Source organism: Ambystoma mexicanum, chromosome 4q (assembly GCF_040938575.1).
Source record: "Ambystoma mexicanum isolate Mex_15411 chromosome 4q, UKY_AmexF1_1, whole genome shotgun sequence".
NCBI classification, from domain to species: domain Eukaryota; kingdom Metazoa; phylum Chordata; class Amphibia; order Caudata; family Ambystomatidae; genus Ambystoma; species Ambystoma mexicanum.
Genome location: NC_090928.1, coordinates 649,640,824 through 649,664,428, shown reverse-complemented (window position 1 = coordinate 649,664,428; position 23,605 = coordinate 649,640,824). Strand labels below are relative to the sequence as shown.

At 43.9% G+C, this 23,605-nt stretch overlaps 1 protein-coding gene across 2 annotated transcripts in view; it reads left to right on the top strand.

The window, feature by feature from the left end:
* COMMD1 (copper metabolism domain containing 1) overlaps positions 1–23,605 on the top strand; it is a 963,648-nt gene that overhangs the window by 728,489 nt on the left and 211,554 nt on the right. The window lies entirely within an intron of this gene.

Sequence of the window (23,605 nt, the reverse complement as noted above, 5' to 3'; positions counted from 1 at the left end):
GCGCTCTGTAACGAAAGGGAGCTGGGAAGATTGCCTGAATCGATGCTGACAGAATTTCCACTACAATTGCTAGAGACCATTGATTGCGGGAGAAGTTTTACCTCTTTAGAAGGATATTATTTCTTGACCAATCGTCTTCATCCTTGCTCTTTGTAATAGAAGAACACATTGATCGGAATCGATATTGAAGTCCAGAAACTGGATGCATCGAGTAGGCTGAAGTGTTGACTTTTTCTATTTATCACAAACCCAGACCCTGAAAAAGACAAACCGAAAGGAACACATGGAGGACAGTTGTAGAATAGTCCTGTGCATGTAGGAGCTGCTCTAGATAAACATATATTCTTACTCCCCTGGCCCTTAGAAGGGCCATTACTGGTTTCAGGAGTTTGGTGGAACACCAAGGGGCTAAAGAGAGACCGAATGGCAGAGGGGGAAATTGCCATCTTCAACCTCTTCACTCGAATGGCAGGAGCTCCTGATGTGGATGATGAATAGGAAGCACCAGGTAGGCATTCTTCAGCTCTGTTTTCACCATCCAGTCCCCAGGTAACAGAATCCCGCAACAAGTGTATGCCTTCCATTATGAAGTGATGATGTACCAGAAAGCTATTTAGAGCTATCAAATAGAGGATTGGTTGAAATCCCTTGGCTTTTTTGGGTACTAGGAAAATAATGCACCTGATGAGTGGCTGAAGCACCTGCTTTCCTTAATAATAAATCTCTGACCATGTCTATTAGAAATTGCTTGTGTTGGTCGATAGACAGAGGGACAGGGAGTGCAATAGAACTGTGACATCCCTCCACCGTTTGGGGAACCCAAGAATCTGATGTGATGCTTTTCCAAGCCAGTAGGAGCTGGTTGTGTCTGTCCCCCATACTTGCTTGGGGGAAAAGTGTTTAAGGGGTCGGGTTCTTACCTGATATGGTATGGAATCTGCCAGTTACTGTGACAAAACATCCACTACGAGGCACTCCTCTTTGGTGTAAGAATTTACATTGACCTCCCCAGCAGAAAAGGGAGAATGTTATACCCCTCTGTGAGCATAATGGGTAGGACAGAGGGAGCCCTGTGGGAAAAGGGCCTGAGTAGCGGACTCCACCTCTGTTGAAAACCTTAGGTGCAAAGATATTTTTTATATTAGGCTGGGCTTTGTCTAGGGCAGTAGATGAATGCAAATAGGCTGAATGGTTTTTAATTAATTTCTCTTGAAAGAGATGGCCCTTTTCTCTTTTCTTTGGAGCCTCCTTTGTCCACCATATCCATGAGACCAGGGTTTAATCTTCGAAATGCTCCTTTCTGCGTTCAACAGAGGGAGCTTCATTAGCATTGCTGCGCTGGCAAAATGACCTTTGTATCCAGTTTTTTCCCACTGCACATATTTGAGTAATGGGACCAAGAAAGCCCAGGAGTTTGTCCTGGTAAGACTTTAACACCTTGCCAATCCGCACTTTAGCGTATTTGCCGTTGTTGGAAAGCAAAGATATCGTCGACTGGCCAATTTTCATTGTCCGCAACACTTTATTTGGTAACGTGGGGCAGGTACACTGAAAGTGAAGCCTATTCCACGCTTCTCTCTAAAGGTTTTCTTACCCAGTGATTAAAGAAAAGCAGACCCCTCTTCAGAGGCATGTCACTCTGACGGTGTTAGTACTGTTTGTAGTCTGGGTCAAAAAAGGATTCACCCAAGTCCTCACAAATAGTGCAAGTAACTTTCATTAGTTCTACCCTTTTCTCTTCCCTTTTTGGGATGGAATTCCAATCCTCACTGTCTGACCTGAAAGTAGTAGAGGGAGATACCACCTGAGGAAAAACCATTGCTAGTGATGTCCCCTTTTGCTGGTGAGAAGTAGTGAACCGATGTACCCCTTTCCATCTTTTTAGAGACTTAGGGCCTCATTACACGGACGGCTGCGGACCAAGGTGCTATTAGCACCTTGGTCCATGCCAGTAAAATACCGGCACCGCCTTGGTGGGAAGGGGAATTACCACCCTATTCCAAGGTTGGTGGGGCGGTAATTCCCCCTTCGGCCATTGCCCTTCCCCATTCCCATTTTTGCCCCATAGGGCATAATGGGAAAGGTGCTAGTTACGGCACCGCAAATTGCGGTACCGTAATTAGCTCCCTGGTCCCTTTGCGGGTTGGTTTTTAACGCCTGCAAAAAGCAGATGTTATAAATAGCACGCACGGCACCCGTAGCTTCAGTTCTGTTTTTTCTGCAAACATGTTTGCTTCGAGAACTCGGCGCGCCTCGTGTTATCAACTTCTATAATTCTTCTTCGGCCCCTCTGACCCCACGGTTGGGCTTTAAAATGTGCAAGGACTGTAAGTCCGAGATTTCCATCACAGACCCGCACCGTATCTGCTTGTGGTGTCTGGGTGAGAGCCACGACACCAACGACTGTTTGAAGTGCCAGTCGTTGACTGCCAAGGCCTTGTGGGAGTTTAAGGGGAAGTTGCCGGCAGGTCGGGTATCCAAACCCTGTAAATCTGGTCTTTCCACTGATGACTCGAAGGGTGACTCTCCACTTAGGAAGGAGTACACAGGATCTAGGTCCCAGAGTGGTTCTCGCCACTCGTCGTCCTCGTCGAGGCACTCCCGGAAGCGGCGTCACCGTTCGCCTTCCCCGTCGGATGATGGCTCTGTGAGGAAAGTGGTTTGCCCCACTAAATCCTCTATTCTGGAGGAGTGGGAGGCATTCAGGGAGAAAATGTTGGAGTTTTTTCAATCTCAGGGCACTGCCCCATCCACACGTTCGATTGAAGCCGGTCTCGGTCTGACGTTCGCGTGCCTTCGGCCCCGTGCGGTCGGCACGATAAGCATCTGGAGCCATCGAGGTCCTGTTCGAACAAGGTTGCGTTAGATTGCCAGAGACGTGCTAGATCTAGGTCCAGGTCCTCGCCCCGGCAAGACCGTCGAAGCCTGCGAAGGTGTTGAGGCAGCCGTCGGCGCCCTCGACTCCATCGGGGCCTACAGGTCTGAATTTGCCGGTGGAGACCCGTAGAGCTGTGAATCCTCCCAGAAAGGCTCTGGCTAAGACTGCGAGTCCCCCTGTGGACTCCAAGTCTACTCCTGTACCTAGGAGGGAGTTCTTTCACTCTTTACAAGATATTTATGAGGAGAGGTCTGATGTGGAGTTTGAACCTTTTGGGGCTCCTGGTGACACTCCTGCAGCTCGTGACATGGTCATTTTGGAGGACAGTCAGCTGGAGGATCTGAGGCAATCTTTACATGATGCCAGCGGCCTGGATACATCTCCTGAGATGGAGTTTGGCAGGCCTGAGCTTGGGGCTCATGCTGAATCCTCGTATAGGAGGTTAATGTCAAGGGTTATGGAGTACCTGGGGTGGTCCGGCCCTCCAAGTTGAATTTGATCAGGATGACCTGACAGACATTTTAGGTCAGGGTCCGTCCACTGACCCAGTGTTGCCTTTTCATATGGCGTTACTGAAAAGGGTGGCTGCTATTTGGAACACCCCGGAGTCTCTTCCGGCGATCAACAAGTCGCTGACTAAGAAAAACCGCCCATCCAGCAGCGATCCTAGCTACCTATTCACACACCCCACTCCAGAGAGTTTGGTGGTTCAGGCGGCCACGGCCACCTCGAGACAGGCGGCGTACCCTACCATCCCTCCCGATAGAGATGACAAGCGATTCGATGAATGGGCACGCAAGTTATTTTTGGCTGAGAGTATGACCCTTAAATTGGCCAACTCCACTGGTGCCTTGGCCAAATTTTCGCACACTCTGTGGAATTGTCTCTCTGGCGGCTGAGCATATTCCCAAAGGGGAACAAAGGGATGGGTACCTTGCTATTGTGCAGGATGGCAAGGATGCCATGTGTGAATACCTATGGTCTCGGTAGGACACTGCAGATAGTGTCAGCCGGTCCATGGCTGCGAGCACCGTGATACGCAGGTTTGCGTGGTTGCGGGAGTCGGGCTTTGCATCGGACGTGCAGGCCCGTCTTCTCAACATGCCCTTTGATGGCTCTCATTTGTTTGGCAGCAAGGCTGACGAGAGCCTTGAGAGGTTGCAGACCTCCAAAGCTGCTGCAAAGTCTTTGGGCGCAGCTGTGTGTCAACCTCTGCCTTTTCGTCCTAGGGCAAAGCAGTGGAGGGGTTCTTTTTGTTACTTCTCCTCTTTTGGTAGAGCGAGAGGAGTGGCCAGTCAAAGGGGCCACCGTAAAACTACCCGTGGTGGACGGGGAAGAGGTGCCAAAGCTGCTCAGGGAGCTGCCTCTTTGCCTTCAAGCGCTGCCGCAACCACTCCAAAACAGCTGTGAGACCAGGGCACATTGTTCGCCGGTTGGGGTCAGACTTTCTCAGCATCTCGAAGAGTGGCGAGCCATTACTTCAGGTGCGTGTGTTCTGGAATCAATAGCCCACGGCTACTGCCTTCCTTTCCTAAAACAACCTCACGACACTCCACCGTGGAAACTCTCTTTGAAAATTTCGGATCCGCTCCTTGTGCAGGAAATCTTGACCCTGCTGGAGAAAGGCGCTATAGAACTTGTGGCTGTGGCGGAGAGGAACAAGTGCTTGTATTCCACACATTTTTTGATTCCCAAGAAAGACAGAGGACCGAGACCCATCTTGGACTTGCGTCACTTGAACAAATTCCTCAGGAAGAACAAAGTCAAGATGGTTACTCTTTCTCAGGTCCTTCAGGCCCTTCGACTTCAGGATTGGTTGGTGTCATTGGACCTACAGGATGCTTATTTTCATGTGCCGAACCATCCAAAGCACAGAAAATACCTGAGGTTCGCCGTTGGCAGCTCGCACTTTCAGTTTCGGGTCCTGCCATTCGGGTTGACCTACGCCCAGAGGGTCTTCACCAAGCTCATGGTGGTGGTGGCAGCGTATCTCAGGAGAGGGGGGGTTCACGTCTACCCCTTCCTGGACGAGTGGCTGATTAGAGCGTGTTTTCCCGAACAAGCCTTGGATCATCTCAGTCTCACCTGCCACTCCCTTCACAAGCTCGGCTTCTCCCTCAATTTCAAGAAGTCGCATATGACACCTTCCCAACAGCTCCATTACATCGGGGCTGAGTTGGACGCATCCTTGGGGAAGTGCTCGCCACCCAGAGTGAGGGCTCATCACATTGTCCAGATGGTCGACAAATTTCAACATGCCCAGAGTCTCCCGGCTTTCGAATTCTTAAAGTTCCGCAGCCTCATGGCATTGTGCATTTTTCTGGTGCCGGAGGCCAGACTGCGGATGATATCCTTTCAATGGGCCCTCAGGATGCAGTGGTCCCAATTCTCAGGCAAGATGTCGGATCTCCTTCAGATTCCACTAAAGGTCTCACTGGATCTTCTGTGGTGGGCCAGCAAAGGGAATCTGATGAAGGGAGAGCCGTTTTGGCAGCCGTGGCCAGAGGTGACAGTAGTGACGGATGCTTCCCTCACAGGATGGGGGGCTCACGCCAACGAACTGACCGCCAGTGGTCGTTGGTCTCCGTCGGAGTCCAGACTTCACATAAATCTTTTGGAGCTGAGAGCCATCGGGCTAGCTCTGAAGGCTTTTCTGCCGTTTGTGCGCAGGAAGAGTGTCCTGATCATGACGGACAACAGTGGCCATGCGTTACCTCAACAAAAAGTGGGGTGTAGGGTCGCTCCCACTGTGCAAGGAGGCGATGCAGCTCTGGGCAATACAGCAGGGAATCTCACTCTCGGCAGTTCATCTGGCCAGAGAGGAGAGTGTGGTGGCAGACGCTCTGATCAGGCAGAGCGCGGTCTCCCGCGAGTGGGAGTTGGCACAGGAAGTCCTTTGGGAAATCTTTGCCCTTTGGGGAACCCCTCAAGTGGATCTGTTCGTGACCGGTGCCAACCGGAAGTGAGAGACCTATTGCTCAAGGGAATTTCCACTGAGAGGATCTTTAGGGGACGCGTTCGTTGTGGATTGGTCATTCCCACTTCAATACGCATTTCCTCCGGGCCCTGTCATTCCTCAAGTTCTAAAGAGGTTGCAGAGGTTCGGGTCCCACATGATCTTAATTGCTCCAGATTTGGCCAGGAGAGCGTGGTACCCGGACCTTCTGGAAATGTCCTCCACACCGTCTTCCCCACAGAGAGGATCTTCTCTCACGCGAGGGGGGGTCGGGTTCTCCATCAAGAGGTCATGACTCTCAACCTTCATGCTTAGTTTCTGAAAGGTTGAGATATAAGGATTGGGACCTCCTGGATGACGTGATGGATGTTTTGCTTTCGGCCAGGCATCCGGCAACCAAATACCTGTATCATTGCTGTTGGCGTAAGTTTTGCGACTGGTGCAGAGGACACAATGTCGATCCTTTTCAGTGTTCCATTCCGATGGTTCTTTCTTTCTTGCTTTCTTTGGCCCACAAGGGTCCTCAAGTGGGTACCATTAAAGGTCACCTGGCACAGCTGTCTATTTTCAAGCGCTCGTCTGAAGAGTGTTCTTATTTTAAGATTCCTTTGATTACCCAGTTTCTAAAAGGGCTCACAAATGTTTTCTGGCTGTCCCCTTTTCAGGTGCCGGTTTCGGATCTGAATTTAGTCTTTAAATTCTTGATGGGTGCTCCGTTTGAGCCTTTGCACTCTTGTCTTTTGAGACTGTTGACCTTCAAGACAGTTTTCTTGATTGCAGTTACATCTGCTTGCAGAGTGAGCGAGTTGCAGGCACTTTCGTCTAAGCCACCCTTTACTGTGTTCCACAGGGATAGGGTTGAACTGAGGGTACGGCCTTCCTTTCTGCCTAACCTAGTGTCTGTATTTAATTTGAGCCAGAAGGTGGTACTTCCTGCTTTCTATCCTCCTCTGCGTCCTAGTAAGGAAGAGGAGAGACTCCATAGGTTGGACCCTAGGAGAGCTTTGAGCTTTTATATTTGTAGGATGTCTAGGGTTAGAGTGGACGACCAACTTTTTTTGGGATACACTGGACACCGATTGGGCCAGGCTGTTACCAAACAGACCTTGTCCAGGTGGATTATCCTCACTATTGCTGAATGTTACAGATTGGCTGGCAAGGACCCTCCTAAGGGTTTGCAAACTCACTCCACCAGGGGCGTGACTATATGCACAGCCCTAAAAACGAAGAGTTCCTGTTAAAAATATTTGTGATGCTGCAACGTGGTCTTCCATCCACACCTTTGTCAAGCATTACTCCCTGGATACTTTCCATGGTCAAGATATGGCCTTTGGTAAAGCAGTGCTCTATTCTGCCATCTGATTGGGTATATCCAAATTCTTCTCCCTCCTCCGTTCACGGATACTGCTTTGAGAGTCTGTTAAAGATGTGGAATACGTTGGAGGACACAATCCATTCAAAGAACAAGGTACTTACCAACTAGGAACATTCTTTTGACTGGATGTTCCTCCAACGTATTCCACATCACCCTCCCTGCCTGCCCTTCTGAAGAATTTCCCATGCTATTGCAGTTTATGTTCCAACAAGGCTATGTGCAGTAAAGGAGGCTTAGTGTGCGGTTTTGCACACATTGTGGAGAGAAAAAACATGAACTGAGGCTACGGGCGCTGAGCGTCCTACTTATAACATCTGATGACGACACCTTGACGGAGGCCTCCGAGGGACATCGACCCAATGCCATCGACGCAGGACGCCCTCTGCCAAAAAATGTCCGAAGCAGCACAGCTGTGGTCATTACATGTCAAAGATGTGGAATACGTTGGAGGAACATCCAGTCGAAAGAACGTTACCAGTTGGTAAGTAACTTGTTCTTCTCCAACACGCGACCACTCCGATACAAAGTATTCACAGTCGTTCAATATTGGACAATGGATTGAATCTGAGACCTCCGAAAACGTGTTTCTTCAAACACGTGACAACTGTTACTAAGTGTTCTTCGAACAACCAAGATTAAACACTCAATGGTTTGAAACTCACTGGTCGCATTCAAAGAGTTCACAGCAGCATGGATTGTACAGTCTTCTGCTCCTCATGTCAGGGATCCCACTCCTGTCCCTCAGGCACCCCTGTGTCGCTGTCCCAACACAGGGGAACAAGCATCTTTAACACACATAAAAGGGACAGCCTCTCCACGCAGCTGCCTTTTTAATATTCAGTTTGCTCCACAGAGCCCCAGCTCCCACACCACACTTGCACCGGCTTTCCTGCTTCTGCTCCTGTCGCTCCTCCATGCACAGGTTTCCCTGTTCTCTCATGCTGCTGGTCTTGTCTCCTTTAATACACCTGCAGCCCCTTGACAGGTTGCAGGTGTGGATGTCCAATCAGCCCTGCCTTGATGGTTTAGCGGGGAGGTGCACTCTCTTTGGGTATTTCCTTATTACTAAATAACATATGTTAGTTATTGTATATACAATCTCAGGTGCTATTTACTAAGTCTGTGCTACCAGACTATACTCTAGACAAGAAAAGGGTGGTCTTCCGTATTAAACGGAGGACATAGCAAAAGCACACTTTTTTACTAATTAAACATCAGCCAAAACATAAATTACGTATTTCTTTTGGTTCAAAACAGTGTATTTTTTGTATTTGTTCGTGACCAAACAATTATTCAGTTGGTTACTTTGCATCACAAATCATCTAACAAAACACTTTTAGCATTTAGCAAATGTATATCCCAGTATCATGATTTCACAAAAAGAATTCACGTTGTTCTGATCAATTTCTCATCACATATACAATACAATGTGTTAACATATTCATTAAGCTCATGTGTTAATGCACGGTGATCACATCTGTGAACCGCTCATTTCAACTATTCTTCCATCTCATTCAGTGCTGATATCTTGTGCTTGTTGTTAAATTGATGCTCAGAATCTGAGCCTCTAGGATTTCCACCTAGGATTACCACTACGCGTTTCGGGCCACTATTTGCCCGTCTTCAGGATTGAATATCCGTACCTTCCTTAGTTCATCTACAAAAAAATATATAAAACTACAATTAGATATGTGTTTCCTCTTGGATTTTTCTGAGTATATCATGCACTGACGCTGTACTATCCTTCATAGAACAAGTATTAGTCGTGGATTAAGCTCTCTCCCGTCTTGATTGGACCACCAGGTTTACTCCTAAGTGTGCTATACTTTCACTCTTCTAATGTGTCATATCTGTGGAGATGAGACACTACTTTAAAAACTGCATCCTTTTGAAAAACAGTCAGTGTTGGTTGATCACGAGCGGGCCCATTTGCCAAAAAAGTGCTGGGTCCCACTCTGTGATCACGTATATGTAAGTATAATAGTGGAAATCACAAATTTCTCATACCTGTTCATGCACGTTGCTCAGAAAGAACAAACTGATTGGATGCTTTAAGCCATACTATGGTCAGCATGTCAGGCAATACAGCCGTAATACACCACTCTTGTGCGACGCCGTCGCTGCAAGAAGATATGTATGTATAAATATCTACACGTTGCATATTCTTACTACTTCAAAATAGACCGATCAGGCGCGCCTATGTTTACTGAAAAGTTTTTTACCTTGTAGACCGTGCTTTCGTCAGGTTCTAAGCCGCTTGAGCTCTGTGTTCACTCTGTCTATCGCCTGCGGCATCGGACTGTTGCTGAGCAACCTGCCGCACTGTTAAGCGTGTTATAATGACTCTGTTTGAGTGTCTCTCGTCTTTCCTGTCCACCATCTTGGGTGGATATGTGCTTTCCCTTGACTGCATTTTGTAGTCAATATGTAACCAGATCGAATGAATTTACATAATTATACCGACTGTTAATCTTACGCTCTAGTGATGATATCATTAGCGACACTCTGATGCACAGAATTTCATACGATAATGATCACAATTGACAGTGTCACCTAGCATATACATGTCATAAGGACTGTTAATCTAACGCTTTGGTAATGGTATCATTCGTCACACTTTGGTGCATAGAATTACATAAGATAATAACGGTAAATGATGACTATCAGTATTATCTTGTATACACACATTTAACATTAATCTTCATTGAAGCAACCTTTAGATGGTAATTGAAGTGCATGATTTCACGCAAAGCGAACGCTCCATTATATTCATTAGGCATGTTTACTCTGAGGCATATGTCTATAATCTTAAATTGCCACATGCAATTTATCTAGATTAATTACTTGAATATACACTCCAATCTCTTCCATTGTGTCGTACTTTCAGTACTGTTGAGTATGACCCCTTCTTAATAGCTGATTCTTACTATATATGAATGTGTGTTCAGGTGTAATGACCTCAACCAGGCTTCTGACCCCTATGGTATGGGTAATTACCCCTGGCATGTTGGATTTTTAATGGATGTCAGTTCTTTCCATTTAACGAAGAAAGTATCTTCCTTGCCCTGATGTCTCAGTGGCTTTTTTTGATTCAGTCACAAGGAGGGATCTCCTTTGGTCAATTCTTTCATAGAAGGCAATTTAGATCCCATTCCATATTCATCCCTCATGGATGCATACTGTCCAATTTCTCTATCCAGTGGATCTCCCTTTGCTGGAGATTTTTAGTCAGATTGCCTCCTCTTCGTGGTAAAGTTACGTGTTCCAGAATTACAAACTTAATTTGTGTAATCGTGTGTTTGCTGTTCCCCGAAATGTTGTGCGACTGATGATTTAGCTGATTGTTGTCTAATGTTTGATTTGTGTTCACACATCTTGTTTTAGCCTTCCGTCCTGTCAGTCCAACGTAGTAAATGCCACATGGGCATTTAATTCCATATATCACATTTGTAGTATCACATGTTGAAGTGTGTATTAGTGGTATTTTATTACCTTTCCATGAATGATTTATTGAATTCCCTTTGATTATATTATTGCAACAATTGCAATTGTTACATGGGATGGTTCCCTTATGTGTCATGTTGCTTTTCTTCTAGTTTTGCCCAAGGTCAGATTTTATTAAATGGTCTCGAATCGATGGACTCTTACCATATGCGAATAATGGTGGATTGTGAAATAAGGCTGTTAGCGTAGGATCCAATTAGAGTAATTTCAATTTTTTTTAAAATTACTTTTCTTATACTGTTGCTTTGCTGGGAATAAGTTGTAACATAGACTAGTTCTGCTTCGGTGTTTCTTGTCTTAGGTTTGATCGCTTCAGTTCTTGAAGAGTCCTTTACCTTAGCTGCATGTCTCGATACTGAGTCTTTGCTGTATCCTCTAAGAATTTCTTGGTTAATTCCATCGCCTTCATGTCACAGTCTTCCTCCTTCGATATAATCCTTCTTTATCTCAAATTGATTGACTCAGGGGGATACTCTCCAATGCCGTTTGGGATGAAAGCTTGATGCGAGGAGTAGACCAAGTTTATTGAGTTGAGGTAGAGCATCACATCTAAGAATTCTATTGAGGTTTTACTGTATTTATGCATAAATTTGATTCTAGATGCAATGGTGTTCATGATTGTTAAGAAATCTTTCAATTCCTCTTCCGTCCCCTTCCATACTCCAAATAGATCGTCTATGAGTTGTACAAGACATTTAAGTTTATTCTTCCACCTTGGATTCTGTAAGACGTGCGTCTCCTCTAAATATGTCTTGTAGGTATTGGCGTAACTCAGGGCCATTGCGGCAACCATAGAGGTCCCTGATGTTTGAACAAAGTAACGATTCTCGAACATGAAGTAATTATTGTTCAAAACTATTGTCAATAGTTTCAATATCAGTAAAAGATCACTTCTAACAACTTCTTCCGTGTTTAGTAAAAGCCATTCCATAGCTTTGAGTCCTGCCTGATGGTTGATATTTGTATACAGGCTCTTTACGTCCATTGTGAACATGATATCTGTAATTTCTTCAAATGTATGGATTCTAGTCTTTTAAGGAAATGGTTTGTATCTTTGATGTATGCAGTCGATTTTTGTATTAACGGGTGGATCACTTTATCAACGTACTGAGCTAATGGTTCCAGTAAGCTGTTTTTCGCGCGCAATGATGGGACGTCCGGGTGGGTTTTCCAGGTTCTTATGGATCTTTGGTAAAATATACATTACTGGCATTATCGTGTGTGTGTTCATCAAGAACATTTTGGTCTTATTTGTGATGATGTCATCTGCTTCTTCTAGTGTCTTCTTTATTATTTCCCATATCCTTTCTGTGGGGTCCAGAAATACTTCTAAGTAGGTGTCCTGGTCACTGAGTTGTCGTTCAACTTCTGTTCTATACTTGTCAGTGTCCAAAATGACCAACACTCCTCCTTTATCGGCCGGCTTAAAGATGATGTTAGGGTTCTACCATAGTTTTTCCAGAACTTGTTTTTCTCTGTTTGTCACATTGGACCGTCTTCTGTCTCGGAATTTGATTTTCTGAAAATCTTTCAGTACTATTTTTTGAAATGCATCCAACACTGTATTCTGTACAGGAGGGCTGAAGGTACTCTTGGGTTTCATCTCCAGGTTTTCCAACATTGGTTTCCTTTCTTGTAGTTCTAGAGAATCAAAGAATATTTTTAATCTCATTTTCCAGGTCACTCTGAAGAAGTCTCATCTTCTCTTTGAGAAAAATTCTGTTGTAGGAAGGGAAGTGTCTTGCTTTCAAACTTCGAAAGTTGATAGCTGGATATATTAACTACTAGGTTTTCTTCTGTTGTAGATTGGCTTTTCTTGATGGATTTTTTTTCTTTTTCCCTCTTCGGCACAGATTCAATCTAAAAAAAAGAGTATGAGGGTGTTGCAGTTTCCGTGGTCTGTTTGGATGTAGTTGGTACTTGACTATTTCTCGGGATTTCTCCGTCCTCTTCTCATTCCTTACCCTGGGCCGTTTCAGGATATTCTGTCTCCCCACTTGATGCGTCCGATGACTGAAGTGTCAATCAGCCCTGCCTGACCACAATCAACGGGACATGCCTGACCTTTACAGCTCCAGGCAGGTATCTTCCTCGTCCCAGTACCAGAGTGGTGAACAAGTGTGGACCTCATTGTTCTTAGTTGCCTCTTCTTGGTCCCAGTACTGGCAAGTGTCAAATGGGGAGAAATGAGGGGAACTGGCTTATAACAGCCTAGGAAGATGGGGGAAGTGTTGGTCACTAATAGGGAAAGGGGGATACCATGTCTTGCCCAAGGGCACCCCACTTCCAGTCCCTAATGACCCTCCACCCAGGTACTCCTCCCTCGCTTCTCCACCCTCAGGGTCAGAATACAAGAGCGATGGCCTTTCCCTGGCCATCTCCGTAGAGGATCCAAGGGGTCTAGGAGTGAGAATAACCTCAGGTTTCTCACAAAGTATGCTACTTGTGCTTGGATTGGGATGGTCATTCTGCTGGGGGTAGAAAATGTTCAGAGTGAGACGGTTGGAAGACAGCAATGTGTTTAATTAGACTATCAAAGGCTGAGGCTAAGGTGTTATTAGGGTCCCAGAATGCCGAGTCCATTGCCTCTTGGACTACCTTAACCATAACTGACATAGAAGGCTTTTCCTCTGGACAGGTAGCCCTCAAATTATGTGAAGAGCCTTCACCCATTGATATTGACAGCAGAGGTTTGCTTTAAACCATTTTCAGAAGTTGGTTATATCACTGGGAACAGGGAATTATGATGGAATCTTGTTATCAACATTATCCCTTATGCCGTTGGTTAAGTAATTCATTATTTTAGTTATGTTCCTGTAACCAATGCAGTGAAAGTTGCATAGGGCAATTCTTTCTTATTTCCGAATTGGTATTAAACTGTTTGTTGAATGTTATTTTCTTTTCATTAAATAAGAAATATAAGATTAATAGGAAGCCTACAGTCGCGACATAAAATTAGGTTTTTCTACGTCCACGTCTAGAGGTGATGGAGTACCTTTAATCTGCACTGTAGCTCTCTGCGTCATGTGCGAGGCATTCCCTTGCATACGCCTGCCCTAGAAAGCAGACTTCACATATCTCCCTAAGTGCACAAAACAGTTAATTTATTGGATAGTCTCTATAATTGCCTAGCATCGTCTTTATTCCTGGTGAGTGGCACAGCTGTTAAGATGGCCATTCCATTGGGATCTTTCAGCATTCTTCCTGCATCTTTGGCCAAGTTGTCTATCAGAGGTCTATGGAATGTTCTTATTCCTTGTTCTCCTACTGGCGTGTGTAATGAAGCCATGGTATCAAAGACTAAGACAGACCAAAGTGACCACAGTTCAGGGGTGTTTATTGAACTTCATTTGGGTTTGAAAAATGCCTATCTAATCCTAAACATAAAGATGGAAGCAAGCTATGACCATCAAATAATAACGCTGTCCTAGTTGAGTCTGTCGAGTCTGGTCTAGTCAAGTCTGTCAAAATAAAAGGGCCTATACTAATAAAGCTATTGCCAATCCTTACTTCTAAATACAAATTAGTGTGGGAAACAATGTTATGCAAAGGAAAAGTGTTCAAGAAATGATATGTCAGGATATTCAAGGCGTTGGCTTCCCTGCCCCATGTTTTCAGCACGGGACAAGGCGGCACACTCAAGCTTAGCACAGTCTCTGGCTTCTCTAGCACAAGGATGTAGTTCAAAACTTCAACATCATGGCCTTCTGTGCCAAAGTCTCTGTGCCATTCAAAGTCTCTTATGTCAGAGGGCCTGCTGCAAAACAACAAAAATCAAAGTTCCTTTCTACTTAGGATTTGACATGTACACATTTTCGGGTGATTTTCTTTTCACCCCGGGTCGCCCTCCGCCGGACTCGCACCCACTTTTACACAAAGCCTTCAGCTGATGTCCCTCTGCCCGGCTCGGACTAACGTTATCTACTCTGCCAAGCTTTCATTGCTTAAAAAAACAAAACCATTTGACTATGCGCAGGAATTTGCTCAACCCGTGGCAGGACCACTTTGACTCACAATTCTTTCCAACTCGTTAACTTTCACTTCTGCCATTTCTCAGCTGGATACCTTACAGAGACCTTCCATTGAGCACACATGCTGTGTCGGACCACTCGGTGATAGGTAGTGTATCTTGGTTTCAAAGTTCAATCACTCATCAGCAGTTCAACTTTACTTGCGTCTTTTGTCACCCACATTTTAACAATGTTCGTTCCAGTGCTCTCTTGCAACCTTGGCTTCAACACAGACCGGTCTTGTATCAGCCTCCCCAACTCACCGGCTGTGTTGATTTCACGGACACTGCTTTGTTCTTGGAGCCAAGGTTGGTACCACTGCGGCTCCTGCTTCTCCCTGCCATGATTATTGGCGCGGGAGGGCCGCGGGTATCTCCGACACACAATGCAGGATTCTTCAGCTTGGTTTCCTGTTCTTACGCTTTCTAATCTCCAGATTTCTTGAAAGTAATGATTCCTTGTCTGAAGGGTCAAGAGAACTTCCCTTCTTGTGATCGGCTCCTGTTTTGCTGTCTTTCTGCTCTGGTTCAGCTGCTGTCTTGAAACTGCTGTTTCCTTGTGTGCTTTGCCTCGCTCAGAGTGTGCTCCGCCTTTTATCCATTTGGGGAGGCTTAATGGAAGTCAGGTGTGTGTGTGATGATCAGTAATTGCTTGACCATTGTATTGGGACACGTCAAGTATACAGCTTGGGTGTTAGTTCATTTTTCTTCCTCATAGCGGGCTGTCCGTGAGAAAGTGTTTGTGTTGTAAAAAGGGGGGAGGGGTAGTGTTCCAAAATATCCTACCTGGTAGGATGGGGTAAAGGTGTTACAGGAAAGGGGATACTGCGTCTCACCATCAAGTGTCCCACTCCGCAAAGGCCCCTCACCCAACTGATCCTCCAGCACTGGTTCACCCCCAGGAACTGGATCCAAAAGCGATGGCCATGTCCTGGCCACCTGGATTACAGTTCCCCGGGACTAGTGGGTGGGACACCTTCTGGTTTCTCATGCGTGCGATTCTCTCATAGGTCTTCCTAGTGTAGAGTATAGGGTTCTCTGGGTTCCTCATTGTGATCTTGCAGTATCACGTTTTCCTGCAGCAGCTCTCGTGGGCTGCCATTGTTCCTTCATCTATCCTTCTAAACAATGCTTAGAATGTTGCGCACAAGTTTTCCGAAAGTTCTGTGAACTTAAAAGCCTATCTTCTAGCAGGCTGCTGTTGGGCACTCATGTTATGTAGCAGTGCTTGTCTGCTGTAAAGCTTCTTGTCACTGTTTTCATAACTGCGTGTTCAGTATTGGCATGCGTGCACGGCTATCAATATATTTCTCCCACTCTGTGCTAAGTGGGTGTTATATTCATGTGCCTTCCTTCCATGTTCCGCTGCAATAACATTCTGTTTGGAGCCATAGGGTGATACTACTTTATCATTCGCAAAATCAATGTCATCAGGCAAACATAGTTCTCCAATAACATTGCAAAAGAGTTGGATTGTGATAGAAATTCCTTACCTTAATAGTTTATACCTTAACTGTAATCGTAATCTCACCACTGCTCATGTTCTTGACTCCTCAAGACCATTGGTGTTCTCAGGAAGAATATCCTTTTAAAGATGCCACTGCACATTCGTCTTTGAGAAAGCTTCTAGGCTTCTCAGATTTTGCAGAGCGTCTTTCAAAGTGGACAGCTTGGCTATTTTGTCTCCCATGGATGTGCTGTATTTCAAAGGTCAATTCTTTTAGCTTTGCTGCCAGTCTGGCTTGTCGGAGGTATGCGACAGTGTGCCCCAGTGCATGTGAATTAGAGGGTTGTGGTTTTTAAATAATGTGAAATTCCTTCCCCACACATATGCATCAATTGTGCAGAGGCCCAGTCGTAAGCCAGCTTCTCTTTCTCAATAACAGAGTGATTTGTTTCAGAGGCTGCCAAAGGTTTGGATACCAATGCTACAATGCATTCTTCGGTATTTGTGTATGCATTAAAATAACACTGCTCCCGTAAGTGCTGGCAACAACTGCAGTTAATGTAGGCAAGTTGGGATCAAATTGTTTAAGGCAAGGCGTGTGGGAAATATCATTAAACACCTGTTGGAACTCCTTTGTCCAATTCTATTTTTCACTTTTATTTTAATGACCTCCGCAAGGGTTCCGTCTTATTTGAGTAGCTGGCAATAAATGTGGCCTAATAGTCTGGCAGCCCCATGAACGACAGTTGTTTCTGATTCTTTCACACTGTGGGCCTTTGATTAAGGTTTCCAGTTAATTATTTTTTTGGCTTAATTTCCTACGATAAATTGTACCCTAGGTACTGAACTTCAGATTGTTGAATTTGAACATGTTGCTGTAGAGTTTAATGTTAGCAATTTAAAGTTTTGACGAAACTTTGCCAAGTGCTGCATTATGTTGTTCCAAAGTTTCACCATACGTAAATATATCTTGGAAATAGACAATGTAGAAGTAGATTCTTTAAAACATGGTCAATCGTTCTTTGAAATGCTGAAGCTGCAGCATAAGCAGCATTCTTTTGGCGTGATGAATTCAGTTAATGATTTTGATTCTGCAGGCAATTGGATTAGATGATACAGGCTTATCATGTCTAGTTTTGAGAAGTCAAAACTCTGGCTAACATTAACAGTAATTCCCATATACTAGGTATTTGGGCAATTGTCAGTCGCGATCTTGCTAGTTTTGCGTTGGAGGTCTACATGCAGTCTTGACTTAATTGAATCTTTCTTTTGAATCGGTATGACAGGTCTTAACAATTCTGTTGCTTCGATGGTAACTTCAGTGGTAAAGTCTTTGAAGAGTTTCTTCAATCCTTAATGTGCTTTATGTGGTACTGGTCTTACTCTGTGTTTTTTTTACGGGAATGGCTCCCTTTCATAGTTGAAGTCTGTTGCTGTATCGCTTAAAGCAACCTGCAGTTTTATTAAACAGAGTTTTGTATTTTGACACCACTTTTGGTGACTGCTATAGCTTGCTCCTCATCGCTGGATTTAACTTCATTCAGAAGTTTGCTTGTTCTTCACAGCAGAGTAGTGTAATCTCATTTTCATCTACATACACGTTTGCTTTAGCTGACCTGTCCTTGAAGTGATCACGCTCCTTGTATCCTATTAAGTGAACCTTTGCCCCTCTATAAGCTCCTGATGGGATGTCCTTTTTGTATGCTTTATTTGTGCCTTTCTCTTAATGTGTCAGTATTTTCTGATACGAGTTATAGCACAGCATAAAATAAGTAGTGTCGCATAGCAATTTGATATGTAATTCTATAGGTTTGCTTATTAAATTGACATTTGTGTAGCACAGCTAGCTATTTAAATCACCCTGTACAATGAAAGCACAGATCACCCTACATTACTCTCTTGCCCTCCGGGCTGTCGTCACCCTCTTTTCTCTGTTCACTCCAAGTCCAAAGGGACTAATGGAGAGATAGTGCAGCAGTAATTATTTCTTCCATCCTTAAAAGTGCCCAAGGCCTGTTTGGGAGTGCTAGGCACAAACTGTTTTTTTTTTCTTTTTCAAAGAATTGCAAACCAGAAGTAATTGGGGTGATACTAATTATATACTGTTTGGCAAATACCAGTAGGCTTTAACTTTATTTTTTTTAAAGACAGTACTACAATTCCGTTCCTAAAGAATTGTGGTTACATAATGTATAATTACATTATTGTGACTGTAAAACACTACTTTGTCTCCATGTTTTTTAGTAACGTGTAGGTTAGTGTATTATGTGTCAACTATATTATTCAATTTTGTTGGGGAAGGTGCATCGTATTGACGAGTGAACGCTTTTAAAAATGCACATAACACAGGCAAATGCTTTGGAAGACAATTCTAGTTCTTTCTATCTTATAACATATTAGCTTTATACCAGCTTCTCTGAATGTATGATGGCCACAAACTACAATATTCCACCTGGTATGCCCAATTCGCTGCCTGCTACGCCATCCCCTCTGCTTAGTCTCTTATGTTTTCCCCCTACTGCATAATGAATACACAAAGCTAACTAGATGTTTACGCAGAGTAGTGATCAATACTTCGTCTAGTCTGTACATGTACAGAACTACTGCAATACCATACATTGTAGTAAACCTCAAAAGCTTGCCTTGCTCAACAGTTGATTGCATTATATATTATCACCTGCAGGAGAGAGCTGGCCAATCCAGAGGCCAGGAACACAAGGGGAATCTGCAAGTACCCACCTGCATTTTACACCTTTACCCAGCTTTAACCTTATCCTTGGAAGCGGTGCCCCAGGCTGAGTCTCCACTGGAGTGCCACACATCAACACCCCCTCTCCCCCAACCTTCCACCTGCTCACCTCCGGGTCCTACAAATAGTTATTTTCAATAGCGGACATATGGATATGGGTAAGCATGAATTACACAAAGCAAAACATATCACCAGCCCAGATGGTGGTTCTGTGCGCTGTTAGCGATAAATACCGCTTTCATGGGTGCACAAGGCTGGAGTGTTGTGCTTGCACCTAACTGGCTTGTGCTTGAGGACCGTTCGCAGCCCAGCCCTCCCCCAAAAGGGGTATTTAGCACTATATTGAAAACAGTTGACATCAATGTCAGACAAGGGCCATCTTGTCCACTTGCAGATGACAATTACCATGCATGCCGCAACACTAGGGGTGTCACGGTATTGGTTTTATGGCGGTATGATAACCGTCTTGCCAAATGACGGTATAGCATGGTTATCGCGGTATAGCAGGTGGAGTTAACTAATCTTAACAAATATTTTCTTAAAGGTCATAAATTGTCACCATTTTGAAACTTGTCTCTGCACATTTTTAGCTGATCCTCCAGGAATCTAAGGCGGCTGCAGACTTGGTCTTTCATGGCGCTCACTTGTTGATCGCCTTGAATGAAAGAGTGACTAGTGGAAGTGTTAAAATGCACATTTTGAGCAATGGGCTTGCTACTTATTCACAGTTCATTGCTTTGAAAATCTGCTTCGACCTGCATTATTTTGGAATCACACTGCATAGACATCATGACCCCTCGCTGCGATCAGTCATAAAAGTTTGTTTTGATAGCGCTTTATCCCATTAAAGGGAGAAAAGTCACTCATGTGAGGTCTGTAAGCCCATGTCTTTGTGTTTCTTTTGTCAAAATGTCATAGCCAACACACACTCACCGAAAGTTTGAATATTGATCAAATCACTGTAGTTTGTTTACCATCTGCCTGGTGTATTATAAAGGTCTGATGTTGGAGTCACCACTGACAATGTAATCCTAACAGGATAGTGTTCAGTGGGCGCTGTTGATTTCTTTCTTGATTCTTGCAATACATGTTCATTTACCTACTTAAAGATAGTGGCATAAAAACCTTCTGAAAATGACAAAGTTAAAATAAATATCGGCACAAATATGGCCTAGACCACCACATCACCACAGCCCCATCATTACCATTTTCCCCAGGTCTGAGCGCATTAGGACACTTGTCATGTGAGTTGAGACGGAGGAATGCTTTCATGGGTGGTGTCACAAATCGAGGATAGACCTGAGAAATATTTCACCCCCATTGCTCTGGATACTTTAAATTGAATGTAGAATCTGTCCTGCCTGCTTGAGTCCAGTGCCATATGCAGAAGGCAGGTGAAGGATCAAGCGAAGCAACAACTCTAGTGCCAATGTGTAAATCTACACAGAGGACAGTGGGGCCTGGGGGGTGCAGTTTAAATACTAGCACATAGTACTGATAGGCCCAGTGTTGATACAGTCTACAGAGCTAACGTTTTTTGTGGACATGCATCAGAAGGGCATCCAGTTCATTCCCCCCTTTGAATTCTAGGATGTGTAGTTCCCCATCTTTCAAATTGGTGGGAAAACTATAAATCGGCTGATCTTTAACCTGACTACTGATCACAGAGAAAGAGTGGCCACAGCATCAAAGCTGCATTTACTAATGTGGCTTCACTTTCCCTCTGCTCTTTTCTGCCAAACGCCACATCCCACAGTACAAGATCCAGAATGCACAGCACTTGTTTACTGCAGCCTTTCCAAATCAGATTCGAAAGCTCACTTAATAGCTACAGGCCCTAAAACGGTATACCAGTATAAACAACGTGACGGTTATTATAGTTTAATTAAGCTGTTCACGGTATCTGTAACAGTATACCGTTATACCGTTACACCCCTATGCAACACCATACTACATTTTTTGTCTCAGGCTATGACTTTCCTTTAACATTGTGAACTTTTTGATTTATTACATTTCTGAACTTCTCCTTACACAGCAATTGCTGGATCAAGCATACACTATACATAACACTGTTCCTGTAACACCGTCTGCACCCTGCTGCACAGAAAACTAATTTCATAGTCTATATCATATCGATTTATTTTTGTGTCCATTCATGCAGCTAAACTTTATATTTTCCAGACACTGATCACACTATGTCTTACTTCAGTCGTGCACAAAAATGGTGTATTGTTGCTCATTTTATGTCTTGGGTACAAATAACATCTTGTGACATTAATAACTATTAGTATAAAATTGCTAATCAACTAAGTGTTTGCTAATCAAGAAGATTTTAAGCAATCAAATTTTGAAATCTGATTTATGCCTTTGTTTTAGTATAATTGAAACCCGAGTTGGCTACACTCCCAGTCCTTTGCATGTATATTGATGTTGTGGTGCAGTTTCCTCTTTCTTTTAGATTTTTGGGCACGCACTGACAGCACCACACCGCCTTATTCACTAAATGTGAAGCATCTTCAATCATGGCAACTTGGTTATGGCATTTTGCTAGCTACATATTCTTTGTGGTTTCAAATTGAGCACAGTCTGTCTTTCATTGGGACTCATCATTTATTTTATTTATTTATTTTGTATTCAGTATAATTATAGCCAAACCTTTTTGCATACATATAATCCAGTTAACATACATGGATTAAAATGAAAGGAATAAGGAATAATTGAAATAGAAGTTGAGTTGGAACCCTAAACAGAGATTATACGACCGTAACTATCCGTTTGAGCTTTCCAATGTGATTCAGAGCCCAGATTTTAGAGCTGTATAGTATTTTCGGTAGGATTTTGATAGTATATATAATAACCTTTAGACCATAACCCCCATGATGTCTTGAACCAAACAATTCTGCACTGCTCAATAGCTGGTGAATAGAGATAGACAGGTTGTCATGGTGTGTTGTCTGTTGACCATTTTAGCTTTTTGTTTATAGTTACACCCAGGTAGTCATAATGGGGGGGACTTCTTTTAAGTTGTCGATTTGCCAGACAAAGTTAATTCGTCTACAGTATGGAGCTTACTCAAAAATCATTATTTTATATTTTTGAATGTTAACCCTTAGGCCATTAGCGCTGTAGTATGAAGCAAAGGAGCTAAGGGTGGATTGTAAACCCTTAGGGGAGTATAGTCTAGTAATACAAGGCCATCTCTGTACCCTAGCCATTTCAATCGTGTTTGCCCTAGTCCAAGGGGTAGGATTCATCAGAGGTAAAGGCTTCAACTAAGTCTGCCAGGTAGGGATTAAACAGAAGTGGAGCCAATATACATCCCTGCTTAAGTCCTACGTATGTGCGTATAGATTCAGTAAGATGGACAAAAGTCGAAATCCTAACTCTGACCATGGTCTCATTGTGCAATGTGATGATCCATAGTTAAGCCAGGTGGAATCCCCCAGTTAACGCCAATGAGCCTCTTTCTTCACTGTGTCAAAGGCTAAAGAGTACTCAATAAAGGCAACGTAAATGGATTGATGTCCGGAGCGCTTCTGAAACCATTAGTACCAAGATGTTGTATATAGTGATTTCCTTTACGGAACTCAATTTGGTTGTAAGGTTTTATATTATACTCTTCTGCCCATGTGTTGAGCTCTTCGAGTAGTATGCAGGACAAAGGTTTTGGCTGGGGCATTGAGCATAGCTAGAATTCTAGAGTTATTGGGGGCCAATTGGGTGCCTCTATTGTGTACCGGGACTACGATGCTCTTAGGTAACTGGCCCCCGTCACTGAAGGCCTTAAAAGATGTTTCAGAATAAAGGCCCATAGCTTAGGATTCAGTTTCAAGAGGTCGTTACAGATTCCATCTGGGCCAGGAGCTCTAGATGTTTTGGTAGAGGCTATGATCTTTGGTATATCACCATTTCTTAGAGCATGATTTTGAATGTTCTCTGGTTTGGCTCCAGTAGAATTCCTGATGTTTCCCAGTCTGACAATACATTTTTCAGAGTTGGAATAATTAACTGGGTTCCAGAAAGTACACAAGCCATTGGGGTGAAGAGCCGTGGCTAGCCTATTCCATTTCTCTAGTTTGAGTTTCTTTTTTGTTGAGTTCCAATCCACATTCAGTATAAGTATTTTCTTTCTTGGGTCACAGTAGCTAGTTCTAGAGAAGATGAGCACGCATGGCGGAATTTGCGAAGGTCATGCCTAAGATTCTTTTTGGCAGCCAATATTTTATGATCAAATATTTTATTGTGCTCCTAAGAGGATAATTTGTGGTTTGGTAAGCACTTTTGGGCTTCATGTATGCTGCATTTAGATGCAAGCAGTAATGGTTTTTCATACCCAATCAAAATATAACTTGTTAGTGTAAGTGCCTCAGTCTCAACACTGGGTGCAGTTAGATTAGTTATGTATTAACCAGGAATGCCCTCATCCTGCCCCTCTCTTAGATAAAAAGCTATTAATGTCAGCTAGAAGTTGGGTCCCAGGGCTTCAAACATGGCATTGACTTTATGAAGGTTGGTGGCCTTCCAACTAATTTGATTAGCTCTTGGACTAAGTTTAACAGCGCCTGTTCCATCAATATCTATAGATGGTACAGAGAAAGCAAGGGTAATGACCAAAGGAAAATGGTCACATTTATATTGCATTAATACTTTCAAATCCAATATAAATGGAAATAATGAATAGTGAGCA